The sequence below is a fragment of the Gossypium hirsutum genome, chromosome D06 (genome assembly GCF_007990345.1).
Source record: "Gossypium hirsutum isolate 1008001.06 chromosome D06, Gossypium_hirsutum_v2.1, whole genome shotgun sequence".
NCBI lineage: Eukaryota > Viridiplantae > Streptophyta > Magnoliopsida > Malvales > Malvaceae > Gossypium > Gossypium hirsutum.
In genome coordinates this window covers 53960491-53973434 of record NC_053442.1, presented here as the reverse complement: position 1 = coordinate 53973434, position 12944 = coordinate 53960491, and the positions used below count along the sequence as shown (strand labels likewise).

The following is a 12944-nucleotide window of genomic DNA, read 5'->3' as shown; positions in this document are numbered from 1 at the left end:
GCTGTGGTCCCCGTCTACTAACCTTAACCCCTTTTATTAACCCTTCACTCAAACGCCAGCTTCATCAAATTCGATAGCCCCTCGCTACATATCAGAAAAAGAAATGAGCTCAAAGGATCACCTTGTCCCAGTCCTCTACTCGGTTTAAAAGCATCGCCAACCTTCCTATTGACAATTACCGAATATGAGACCAAGGAAATACACCTCATGATTAATTCTATCCACTTTTTATCAAAACTCTTCTTCTCTATCATTATTCTAATAAAACCCTACTCAACCCGATCTTACGCTTTGCTCATATCAAGCTTTAATGCCATAAAACCCTTCTTCCCCCTCTCCTCTTTCGAAAAGAATGTAAAACCTCATAAGCTAACAACACATTATCAGAGATCAAACGTCATGGTACAAAAACACTTTACGCAACATCAATACAATAATTTAAAACACTCTGAAACCGATTGGCGATTAGCTTGGCTATCAACTTATAAATAATGTTACATAAACTAATAGGCCTAAAATTGGTCAAATTCATCAGGTGATTAATATTTGGGATAAGTACAATATAAGAATTATCCAAGGTATCAAGAGCTTTACCTTCATTCAATATCGCCAAGCAATGGGAAGTAATTTCTTTCCCCAGAATATGCCAACATTTTTGAAAAAATAGAGCCAAAAAAACATCTTCACCCGACGCCTTAATCGGACCCATCCCTTTCAAGGCTATAATAACCTCATCCTCCATATATTTATCCACTAACATTTGATTGGCTTAATCATAAATACAATTTTTGACTCCTGCCAATATATGATCTGTGGCTATTGTCCCATTTGTTGAGAACAAATTCTGAAAATAACCACGAGCAGACTTCTCCATCTCAACCTCATCTGTCGTTGCTCTACCATCTTCATATTGCAGCCCCTCAATTCTATTCATGTTCCATCATTGAGATGCAAATTTATGGAAAAAAATCATATTCTTATCACCCAACCTCAACCAATTTGCTCTAGCCCTCTGCTCCCAATATATCTCATCTTTTTCCACTTCTAGATTTAATTAAATTTTTATGTCAATTAAATAACAAGATTCCCATTATCTCTCTCCATCTCCAATAACTTGCTCAGTTTCTTAGTCAAATCTCTCTTAATCCCCTCATTCTCTCACCCAATCAATCTCGCCCATTTACCCAAGCCCACATTCACGCACTCTAATTTCACAAAGATATCATCATCAGTAGATTCCCATAACCTTTTAACCTCCTTCTCAAAGGATTCTTCCATTACCCACTATGCATCAAACTTAAATCTCTTTGGCCTCAAAACAAAACCTTCCACTTCCAATTGAATAAGAAGGGGACAATGATCAAAATACAAGTGTGAAAGATAGCGAATCAATAAATTTAAAAATGAAGCCAACATATCTGCATTCGCCACTCCCCTATCCAATCTTTCCCTAATGTTTGTCTCCGGAAGATTTCTTTTTTCCCAAGTGAACGAAGTCCTAGAATATCCCACATCTATTGGCCGACATTCTTCTAATACTCCATGAAAGGCTTTCATTCTCCTCTCATCATGAGGTAACCCCCCAACCTTCTCAAAAGAATACATAATCTCATTAAAGTCTCCACATATCAGCCAAGGAAGGTGTTGCAAACGCCCTAATTTTTTCAATAAGTTCCTTGCTTCACTCCTATCCCGCGCATTAGGGGCACCATAAAACCCAATAAATCTCTACTTTTTGTTATCCTCTAAGTCCTCCACAATAATATCAATATGTCTCTTAAAATAACTCTTAATAGAGACTTTTACCTTCCCTCTTCATGCCATACTTAAACCATTTCTAGACCCATTAGTTGAAACGTTGAAACCATTTAAGAAACCATAACTCCTCTGAGCATTTCACATTCTCCTATTGTTCAATTTAGTCTCTATAAAGAAAACTATATGAGGATTATACATCTTCAGCGTATGCCGAAGCCTTCTAATTGCCTGTGGGCTCCAAACCATGAACATTCCAACTCAACATTTTCATTGTGATCGGTCAGCTACCCCTCTTGGCCGCCGTTGATATAAAATGAACTTTCCCCATCATTCGTTCCCCTCTAACTAGCACTGATTCATCCCTCCCAGAATCACATGTACTTTCAATTTCCTATCGAGACCTCTTGTTCCCATCTCTACTTTCAATTGGCCTCTCTTCTGCATCATGCTTCATATCAATCTGCCCCAAAATTTGTGCTTCTTCCCTAATCTTTCTCAATAAATTCCTCACATCTCCTTCCAAATTTAAACCTAACATCAGATCTACTCTTAATCCAAATCTCTACCAAATTCCATCTCCCTTTTTCCTTCCCCTACTCGAACATCCCATGGAAACTTCACTCATCCCCTCATTTGTTTCCTCTATCAACCAAACATTATTCATAGCAATAGCCTTCCTAGATTGCGCTCGAAGGGATAAATCCCATCCCATCTTCATAGTTTCTTCCTCTTTCAACATTCGAATCTAACAAAAAGAATCATTATGTCCTAACCGTCCATAATAGAAACAAAATATTATTAATCTCTCATATTTAAAACTAAACTACGTGCAATTCCCGGATACTAACATAATTTTCTTCTTTCGCTTTAGAGGCCTCCTCACATCCAACTGAATCTTGATTCATAAAAAACTTTGTACCCGCTTACTTAAACTTTTAAAATCGTATTCTAAAAGTTTACCAATGAAATCACCTAATTTTTTGGCAACAAGTCTCGGAAACAGCCCCGAGGGTAACTCATGAACTTGCACCTAAAAATATAAAAAGATCAGTGGGACCTTCATCAGGTCTTCTCTATTCTCCAAGTAATGATACACCAATAGATGATTGTTAAAAGTCCAAGGTGCTTCATTTAGAACCCAATCCATGTCTATTTTGTGAAAAAATCGGAATAAAAATCTCTTATCACCTAGATCCGAGATTTGAACACCCCTTACCGGATGCCAAATATTCTCCATAGTGCTCTTCATTGCCGAAAAATGGACAATATTGGCCGTAATAAAACATCCCACTAAGCATAAATCCCCTTGTACTCTAAGATTCCGCAATCCCTTGAACTTGCAAAATCTCCTTCTCTTCGTCATCCAAAGACAAATCTGCAAAATCAGCCTCCATAATCCAAAAACACCTAAAATCCACACAAATCACACACTATAATCCACTAAATCGCCAACAAGAAATCAATAAAAATCTTGTATTAAAGAATAAAAACAAAAAAAATCAAAAAGCCTAAACATGCTTGGGCAACAGATAAAAACGTGCTAGAGTAGCAGACCTAAAATATTTTTTGTTTGTGAACATAAAAAAGTATATTGCATATCTATAAATTTCTAAAACTCAAAAAATAGAAAAAAAAACCTTCTCTAATAAAAAAATTGGTTAGGATATAGTGCAACTTATATTTTAATTCAATAATAATAAAAATATTTTTAGAACTAAATAAATTTTTATTATTTTTAATTGAATATTATTGAACATAAACATTAAAGATAACAAAAATAAATAGAATAATGATTAATTAAGAAAGGGTAAAATTGTTCTTTTATTTAAAAATACTTTAAAATATATATTTTAAGGGCTAGTGGATTTTTGTCGAACCTTATAAGAGTGATTGAGCATTTTTAAAACAACAAGGGGTAATTGGATTTTTGTCAAATGATTTTATTATTTTTTTCCTGAATATGTTTATTTATATTTGGTGGTACATTGTTGGTATATAATTTTATTCATTACTAATGAATCAAATGATGACACACCAATCAAAATAAAGTTAAGTGATTGTAATAATTTATTTTTTAAAATATTAAATAATATATTATCATTGATAATACATAAATTATCAATACCATCAATACATCAAATTTAACTCATGACTTTTTTTTCTTTAAAGAATAAAACCAAAGACAAAGATTAATCCCAAAGACAAATATATGTCCATTGGACTCAAAAGCAAGAATCTGCTGCTCCAACACGTAAGTTTCATATGTCCACACTTACAGCTTGTTTGGTTTGGTGTATTGGCTAAGCCAATACACCCCTAATTGGTGGGCCCCACCTAATACCTCTCTAACACGTCGTTTGGTTTGATGTATTGGTAATACGCATCTAATCCATTACCTTCTTAATCGGTGAAAACCACCGATTTCTATTCCCCCCTCTTTGCCCAGATTAGCTACTGATTGAGCATCACCTCCCTGATTTGCCCTCCCCCCATCCCCTTGTTTCTCTTCTGTTCCTTCATCCGATTTCCTTTCTTATTTCTTTGCTTTTGTTTTCTGCCGATTTCCTCCCAGTCCATTATGCCTCTTTGCTGCCGATTTGTTCCCTCCGTTTCCTTTCTTTTCTTTTTCGCTCTGCCACTCTTTCGATTGCCTTCTCAACCAACCTTCTTCTTCTCAACCAGTGAAACCAAAAAGCCGACGATATCCCCACTGTCACCGTAGCCATCGCTGGTTCTATCGTCGACAACGCTCAGTCTCTCGAGCTCGCCACTCGAGTAATGGAAAATCCCTCTGTTTCTCTTCACTCTTTCTACCCTATGTTACAAATTTTCATTTAATTTCTCCTTTTTCTATCAGAGTCAAGGAGGAATTCATCATTTGGAATCTGGATTTGAAAAAAGCAATGCAGGAAAGTCTTTAGTATCTGAAGAAGGGATTCAAGCTGGAAGGAAAAGAAGAGTTGACAGCTCACCTTCACGTGGTACTAAAAAAGGAGGCAAACAAAAGATGCTTCTGTAATTCAAGAAGAGGATTGTGCTCACAGGTATCCACTTCTGCTCTTATATTGATTTCTTTTGGCATGTTATTTAACCATGTGCTGATATTCTGATTATTTCTTGATTCAGATAACTGAGGTTTGTTTACAATTACGTTTGTTGTTTTTCAGTGTAAATTCAACTGAACCAAATTCGCTTCCAGATCAGCCTGTATCATTGTCATATGATCAGAGTCAAGGAGGAGCTGATGAGACTAATGCACTGGTTGTTGATAAAATAACAGAGATTTTGGAAGAGACTTTTGAAAAAAAGGTTGTAGTTGATTCTTCCAATCTAGGAAATACTGATCATTTGCAGGATATTGTAGCAGAATCAATGCAGGGTATTCCTCAAAGTGGAGGAATCTGCAGTCTTGCAAGTGCTTCAGGAGAGAATGGTGGATCTAGGGATCCAGTAATTGTTCAAGAAGCACATTTGGGGAAGGTTTCTCAAGTTACCAAGCCCTATCAGGTAAAGGCTGATTCTAGCTATATGCAAATTCCTTTTTTCTTGCATGCAGATGACAGTATCAACATTTTACTAGGCTCTTATTTACAATGTGCATTTGTATTTTGTTTGCTTTTCCCCTCATTTGTGTTCCCCGGGTCTTTAACAGTAGCATTCCCCATTTATGATCAAGTTATTAAATTTCTCATAATAGTTATACAAGTTGATCAGGTTCTTTTGTTTTTGGGTGTCTTTTTCAGTCTTTCTATTTTGTATCCTTGCGGTTCATAAGTGTTTTTATTCTGTAGCCAATGAAAGACGTGTCAGAAGGAGGCACAAAGCTTGAAAACAACGTAGTTCCCAAACTAGATGAGAATGAGAAAATTGGAATGAGGACGAGGTCAAAGCAGAAGTTGTAGAAATATATGTAGTTTCTTTTTAGCTTCTACAGTTATATTTTAACCATTTTGCACAAAGGTACTCTTTTCTTTCCAATCTCGCATCCTAGTGTCCCGTCAAATTATGAATTACACCTTGAAGCAGCTTTTGAAGTACTCTTTGTTTTTGGAGTTTTGCAGAATAGCAGATGTTCAACATGCCATGTAACAACTAAACATGGGAAAGTTGCTTACTAACTTGGATCTTGTTCAGAATACTTGTAAATGCTTATCCTTTTATTTTGGTGTGGGTTTGTTTAGTAGTGCTGGTGCCTTTTGTGATTGTTATAGGTTTCTTACTAGGTCTATAATTGTTAAAAGGTGAATTGTAGGAAGGATAGATGCGGACAGATAAATTGGATTATTTTCACTTTTTTGTTGAATTATTTTCACTCTTGAATTATAAACTTCATCTTGTTTCCTTGTTCTTGCTGGTAATTCACAATTAGTTCTTATGTAGCCCTGTATATGGTTGCTGTAGAAAGACAAAGACAGAACAGAGATCAAATGATGGCAGAAAGTTTAAAGGCCATGGAATTAGAAGGTAGTGGTGAGTGAGTTTGAGCATTGACATGTTTAAATGTTCATAGGTTACTTATAACAAACTTGCTAATGAGCTTCCCCAACACTTCCTTGTGTTCTTACCTTTTGTGTGGAAGTCTTGTGATGTGTGGGTTGCAAAGATTTTTTTTCACCTATGGTAAATGGTAATAATTTGTTTGTTGTTGAGTTTCGATGGATGAATATCTAAGACTGATGATGAATGCTCCGCTTTGAGAATGAAAAATAAATGATCATCCGCCCCCTTTGTTGGGCTATCGATCTTTTGCATCTTGGTATTGCATAGAATTGTTAGAAACTCTCAAAGAATACAAACTCGTAATGTGGCAATGAAAATAAAAACCAGTATCTTTTGAGATGATCCTATCTCACTGTCTGTATTTATTTGAGCTCGTTCTTAGCCACAGCCTCAAACCATTAGTAAATGCCAGAACTGTGTCCTGCAGTCCCCCATGGATGAAGTTGTCTTCCTCCTAGGAGAGTTTAATATATTTACTATTTACCATTTTCATATGTTTGGAATGTAAGAAAATACAATGCAAGCTCATGCAAATATAATATTTATGCAATTAACAACCACAAATTAGGAGAATCAATTGTAATAAACTTCATGAAATCCTTTTCTTTGTTTACAATTCGTGCTACTACTTACATGTTAGAATCTGTGAATCTGTGAACCTATGAATCTCGTTTCTTTGGTGAGGATGAACCAGAGGGGAATCCAAAGAAAACCGTGAGCTTAGAAGGAATATAATTCAAGCACTTCGCATATGATTTCCTCATACATTCAGTTATGCAAAGCCCAAATATTATTAATATTTCACTTTGTTGTTCTCTTCTCCGTATACCTGCAGTTATTATTAGACAATTACTGTGCTATTGTGTCATTCTCTTATAATAGACACAGTCACATAGATGATCTTTGTAAGTCATCCTTCTGAAATCTAGAGATAGTCAAATGGGAAAGAGTCGTAGGCAGTCTAAGAAGAGGTGTACAAAACCGACTCAGAGTTTCATTAGAAACTGCCAATGGTGCGTCTGGATTTAACCTTAGCTACTGGTTGCAACTCTATGTCATTGAATGTACTATTGCGGGGTTCATGCGTATCAATCAAATGGTGGTAATCTTCCTCGACTGATGTTATTGTGTTTGTATCTGTCATTATGATTGAGCATGTTTCTGTGTCTATGTTACCGTTGCAATGGGAACTAACCAAAACTTGGATTATGGTAATAAAATTGTTCTTATACTATTTCATGTTTCATGTTTCATTGTCATGTAATTGTTTTTCTGAATTGTTTTTCTGAATTTAGCTGATTGCATTGATTGTTTTAATTCATAGGATCAGTGATGGACATCATTCAGCTTCATTGTTTAGTTTCTGGCATTGGTGCTCATGACATAGGCAGAGTAAGTAGAGATTCCCTTCTGCTGAAAACGAGGAACAAGTAAGCTTTTGATTTCTTCTGCTGAATGCTTGCTTTATATTGTAGTTGAACTAAGATCTTGAGGCAGTACTGCAACTTGTCAACAAATATGTCTTCTGGTTTTTGGTGCTTTAGAGGAAACATGTGCTCTTGGCAATTTAGCCTTCCTGGAGAGGTAAATTACTTTTGATTCATTGTGATTTTTTAGCAACCTTACCTCATGGCCTTCTATTTCCTGATTTATCAATGCATCATATAAATCCAGAATTGGCAGAGATTGCTTTTTCCCTTAACTTGTGGAATGGACACATGAAGTTGGAGGTTATTTTCAATGGCAACTTTGGACAGTATTCGTTTTCCTGCTAGATTGGTGAGCTATTTTGTTTGAAGTGAAGAATCGGTTTCATGGAAGGCCAATTGGAGTTGAGAGCAAGGTGAAAGAGATATTGTATCGGCTTGAATTTCTTCTATTGAATGCTTGCTTTATATTTTTAGTTGAAAGTGAGATATTGAGGCAGTACTTCCGTTTAATTCAGAATTGTTGTAAATTCAATCGAGTTCTTGATGATAATTCGATATGGTTATGTTTTTTTTATTTTTTAGAGTTCAATTCTTACTTATTAAATTTTATTAGTTATAATTATTTTAAATTTTATTAAATCATATATTTTAATTAAAATATATTTAATATTAATTATTTCAAATTATCTTTTATAGTATCATATAATATATTATGATTTGAGTAAATTCATATAAGAATATTAATTATTAAGAATTTTATTAAATTATATATTTTAAGTATAATATATTTAATAATAATTATGTTTAAATATGATTAAATTATTTATTATTCATATTAATAATCTTATCAAAATTTAAATAACAATAACAATAATAATTAACCAAAACAAATTTCTGGTAATTATTAAGAATTTTATTAAATTATATATTTTAATTAAAATATGTTTAATAATAATTATGTTTAAATATGATTAAAATATTTATTATTGATAATAATAATCTTATTAAAATTTAAATAACAATAACAATAATCATTTACCAAAATAAATTTATGCTAAGGGTATTCTAGTCATTTTAGTTTTTTCCACTATGCTATTACACCTCTATTCCATTCAACCAAACACAAGATTACTATTACGCATCTATTCCATTACATTCAACCAAACAGTTGATTTGCTATTACACCTCTAATCCAATACACCTCTAATCCAATACACTTCTAATCCAATACATCTCTAATCCAATACAGCGAACCAAACGCAGTGTTAGTTCAATGTAAAACCTAAACATATATCAAAGTTTTTTTATTGGAGGTTTTTTTTCATGGGTTTTACAATTTTATAGATATGGGATGTCTATTTTAAAAGCTAAAAGTTTGGATAGGAAGTTCGATGATTAAATTGATAGAATTTGTAAATGTGAATGGATAAATTTATTAAATTATCTAGAAATAGAATCAATTTGATAGAATATGTAAGTATTGAGGACTAAATATGTTATTATACCAGTTAAAAAAACTTGCCTAAAGTGAAGAATTTTAAAGTTAGGTGACCAAAATAGGAACATCAGCATAGTTGGGTACCCATTTATTAGTTTTCCCAAAAAAGAAACGGCACACCCTTTTTGGGGAGCCTGATGGATATTTCGAGATTTGAGAATTAATCATAACCTGGACGGCCTTGTTGCCTAAGCCTCAACTACTCAACGGGCAAATGGTAATAATATTTTCAATTTAATCTTTAAATTTATTTTTTTTATGTTTTTCAATAAATTTAAATTAAATAAATTATTTAAAATTCTTATTTCCAGAATGTATTGTTTAGTAATGAATTTATAATGTTTTTTAATAATTTTTTTATTTTGGAATTTTTATAATATTTATTAATTTTAATTATTTTATATTTTTATTTATTTTTTAAGATTTTTTTATATTTTTGAAACATTTTCAAGAAAATGTTAACAAAGTATCAAAACTGATATTTTAGGGCCAAACTAGTTGTTAACCCTTTAAATTAATGCTTCACATCATCTTCTTAATGAAAGTTAATGGAAGAGTGACCAAAATATAAAAACTTATATTATGTAACTTTTAAAATTTAGGTGACTGAAAAATAATTTTAAACAAAGTTTAAGTATTGTTGGTGCAATTTACCCATCTATGTTTTTTTTTTCATTCTTATTAGTGTTTTAATTTTAGCCTAATAACATGTAGAAAAGAACATACTAATATGTTTCATATAGTATTAATTTTGATTATTGATGTAGCATTTGATTAATAAAATTTCAGTTAGAAAATGACTACTATACCTTTTTACCAAATGACTGTTATTATTATTTTGATGACATTTTTGTATTTTTATACATTTATATAATTTTAAAATAAAAGAATTAAAATTAACATGCTTAGAGATTAAACTCATATTTAATGAATTTATAAACAAATTCTTTACCACTACATCAATAATGATTCTTAAGTAAACTTTGAAAAAGTAACTTTTAACATAAAATGTTTTCTCTCACTAAACTTGTGTACAAGTTAACAAAAATAGAGTAATCCATTAGTAGACATAATATTTTTAAAGATATATAATATATATATTTAATCCTAAATAGGAAAGATATATGATATGTAATACCCGATTTTGGCCCGGGTAAAAAGGCCCAAATAATACAAACCCAATTACAACAGAATAGGCCTAAAATAAGTGACCCAAACCTAAAGCCCAATTACAGTTTAGCCCAAATAGGCGAGAACAGTTTCTGAAACCCTAGCAACAGCAAGATCTTCGCGCCACAACCATCACCAAGAGCCGAATCTCCATGCAATCACCTGCAAACACAAGAAAGGAAAGAAAATCAAGGAATCAAATCAAATCAAGCAAATATTGGAAGATCTCTTTTTATTTATTTCTTTTCTTCTTGTATTGACGATCGCTATAAAAGCAATTTTAACATACTGTAATGAGGCCGGATTCGAAATCGATAAAAAAGCACGATATTTTACAACACAAACAGAGAATCAATCAAAACTCAAAAAGGTTGATATTTTATTTTTTTTGCATCGATTATTTCTCTATTTTTATTATTATTTTTACTTTACTAAAACACAATAAAACAAAGAGTAAAGAACTTACTTTGGTTTGCTTCTGAATCGCCGTTGGAACGGCCGAGGTTCGTCTCCAAGGATAGACGATCGGAAGTCGAAAGGTTCCGAGGGCTTTTGGGGTATTTTTTGTCAATTTTCGGAGGATTTGAGCCCGGATTCGGGTTAAGGGAGGCCGAAAGGGCCGAATAGGGAGTTTTCCCCTTTTTCGGCCACCGCATACGGCAGTGCAGGCACTGGAAATCGGCGGCCGGCACGGTGGCCAATGACTAGGCCTTAGGCCGGTGCCCGGAGGAGAGGGGAGAGGTTGAGAGCTCTTTTTAGGGTTTTTTTAAGAAAGGGAAAATGATTTTTTTTGAAGATTGGGGGGCTTATATAGGGTAAACGGTGTCGTTTTGGATAGCCCCCCAAACGCCCAAAACGGCGTCGTTTTGAGTACCCGACCCGATCCACCTTAGGATCCGCACGTTTTTATGCGGAGGGGAAATTTACACTTTTAGCCCCTCTGCCTTTTAATATCTTTACAATTAAGTTTTTATTTTATTTTTAAATTTACCATTTTATTCATTTTAATATTCAGTTCGATCCTGATTGGACGACGCCGTTTAGGGAAATAGGGAAATTTTCCCTTCCGGTCCCTCCATGTAATATGTGCGTTCAATTTGGTCCTTCAGTTTCCATTTATTTATAGATTTGCCTCAGAATTTTTATTTACAGTTCAAATTAGTCTTTTTTCATTCTCTTTATTTTTTATTAATTAGTTTTTTATTCTTTTTCATATTTAATTATTTTTTAAAAAATATATGTATATATATATTTTTCACATACGCATATTTATTTTTGTAGTATAATATAATTATTTTTATTTTATTTTTATTTATATGTAATTTTTTCATCTATATGTATATATTAATTTTAGTATATATATGTATGTATACATATTAATATTTTTAACTAATTTTTATTTATTTATATATATATATGAATATATTTATTTTTAAAAATGCAAATATATGTTTTTTATATACTTTATAATTTATATTTTTTCCTTTATTTTCATAAATGCATCATGTATGTATAAGTTTCATAGCCCAAGATTTCATATGTAAATTATGTGTATGACTTTTAATTTCAATGCATATATTATGTGCCTTTTATTCTTTATATTTTGTTTATTTTCTTCGTTCGATTATTAATTCATGTTTTCGTTTATATGTTAAAAAGAATTGTTTTTATTTTTATTTTGATCATTTATTTGATATTTTGTATGTGATTATTTTTATTATGTATATTGATTTTATTTATTCATTTATTTATATTATTTCTATGACGCTATAATATTTATTATTGCATTGTATATTTAATGTAGCATCACATCATTTTTTTTACTCGATTTCAAACTTTTCAAAATTGAGAGAATGCTTGTATTTAGGATTTTCAAGGAAATTGAGCCCTAACGTATTGGGTTCCGATTTTCTTCGTTAAATCTAACAATCGAGCATTTCTCTTTAATCAAAAACATAAGAACTCATTATTGGGAATTCAACACGTTGTGTCCTAACGTATTGGATGTGACGCATTGATTTCTTGAAATGAAGATTTTTTCTAAAAAATAATAAAGGAAATATTCCGAGTTTGGAATTTTGGAGGAATTGTGCCCTAACGTATTGGGCCGCGATTTCTTAAATCTTGAATAAATGGATATTCTTTTAAGTTTTTATTGTACAAGTATTTTGGCCTAATTCATTTTTGAGGAAATTAGAATGTCGTGCCCTAACGCATTGGGTGTGGCATTTTCTTTCTCTGAAATGATAAGGGTCTTAATACGTAACGTTTTTAAGTTTTTGCTAAGGATTATATTTTTCAAATTTTCAACATTAAGACACTAATTAATTAACTAGGTACCAATTTTGGGCGTTACGAGGGTGCTAATCCTTCCTCGTACGTAACCGACTCCCAAATCCGTTTTTCTAAAACTCGTAGACCAAAGCCGTTTTTTAGGTGATCCAATCACACCTTAATAAAAGATTGGTGGCGACTCCCAATTTTCATTTTTTAAAAGTTGACAACCTAAAACTTTTATTTTTCAAAAGAATAGTTTCAATTGTTTGGCGACTCCACTGGAGACAAAACATTTTTTTTAAAAAAATAAG

At 32.4% G+C, this 12944-nt stretch overlaps 2 long non-coding RNA genes across 3 annotated transcripts; both read left to right on the top strand.

Annotated features, from left to right (window-relative positions):
• Positions 1–4636: 4636 nt before the first annotated feature.
• Positions 4637–6407, top strand: LOC107955756 (uncharacterized). Its single transcript, XR_005914621.1, has 4 exons — positions 4637–4802; positions 4926–5265; positions 5550–5718; positions 5820–6407. It is a non-coding gene; the product is annotated as an uncharacterized lncRNA (long non-coding RNA).
• A 741-nt stretch (positions 6408–7148) lies between these two features.
• On the top strand, positions 7149–8262 carry LOC107915866 (uncharacterized). 2 transcript variants are annotated; one of them, XR_005914620.1, is made up of 3 exons: positions 7158–7650; positions 7734–7842; positions 7933–8262. It is a non-coding gene; the product is annotated as an uncharacterized lncRNA (long non-coding RNA). The 2 variants fall into 2 exon arrangements; XR_001689299.2 differs by having other exon boundaries at positions 7149–7842.
• Positions 8263–12944: the final 4682 nt, after the last annotated feature.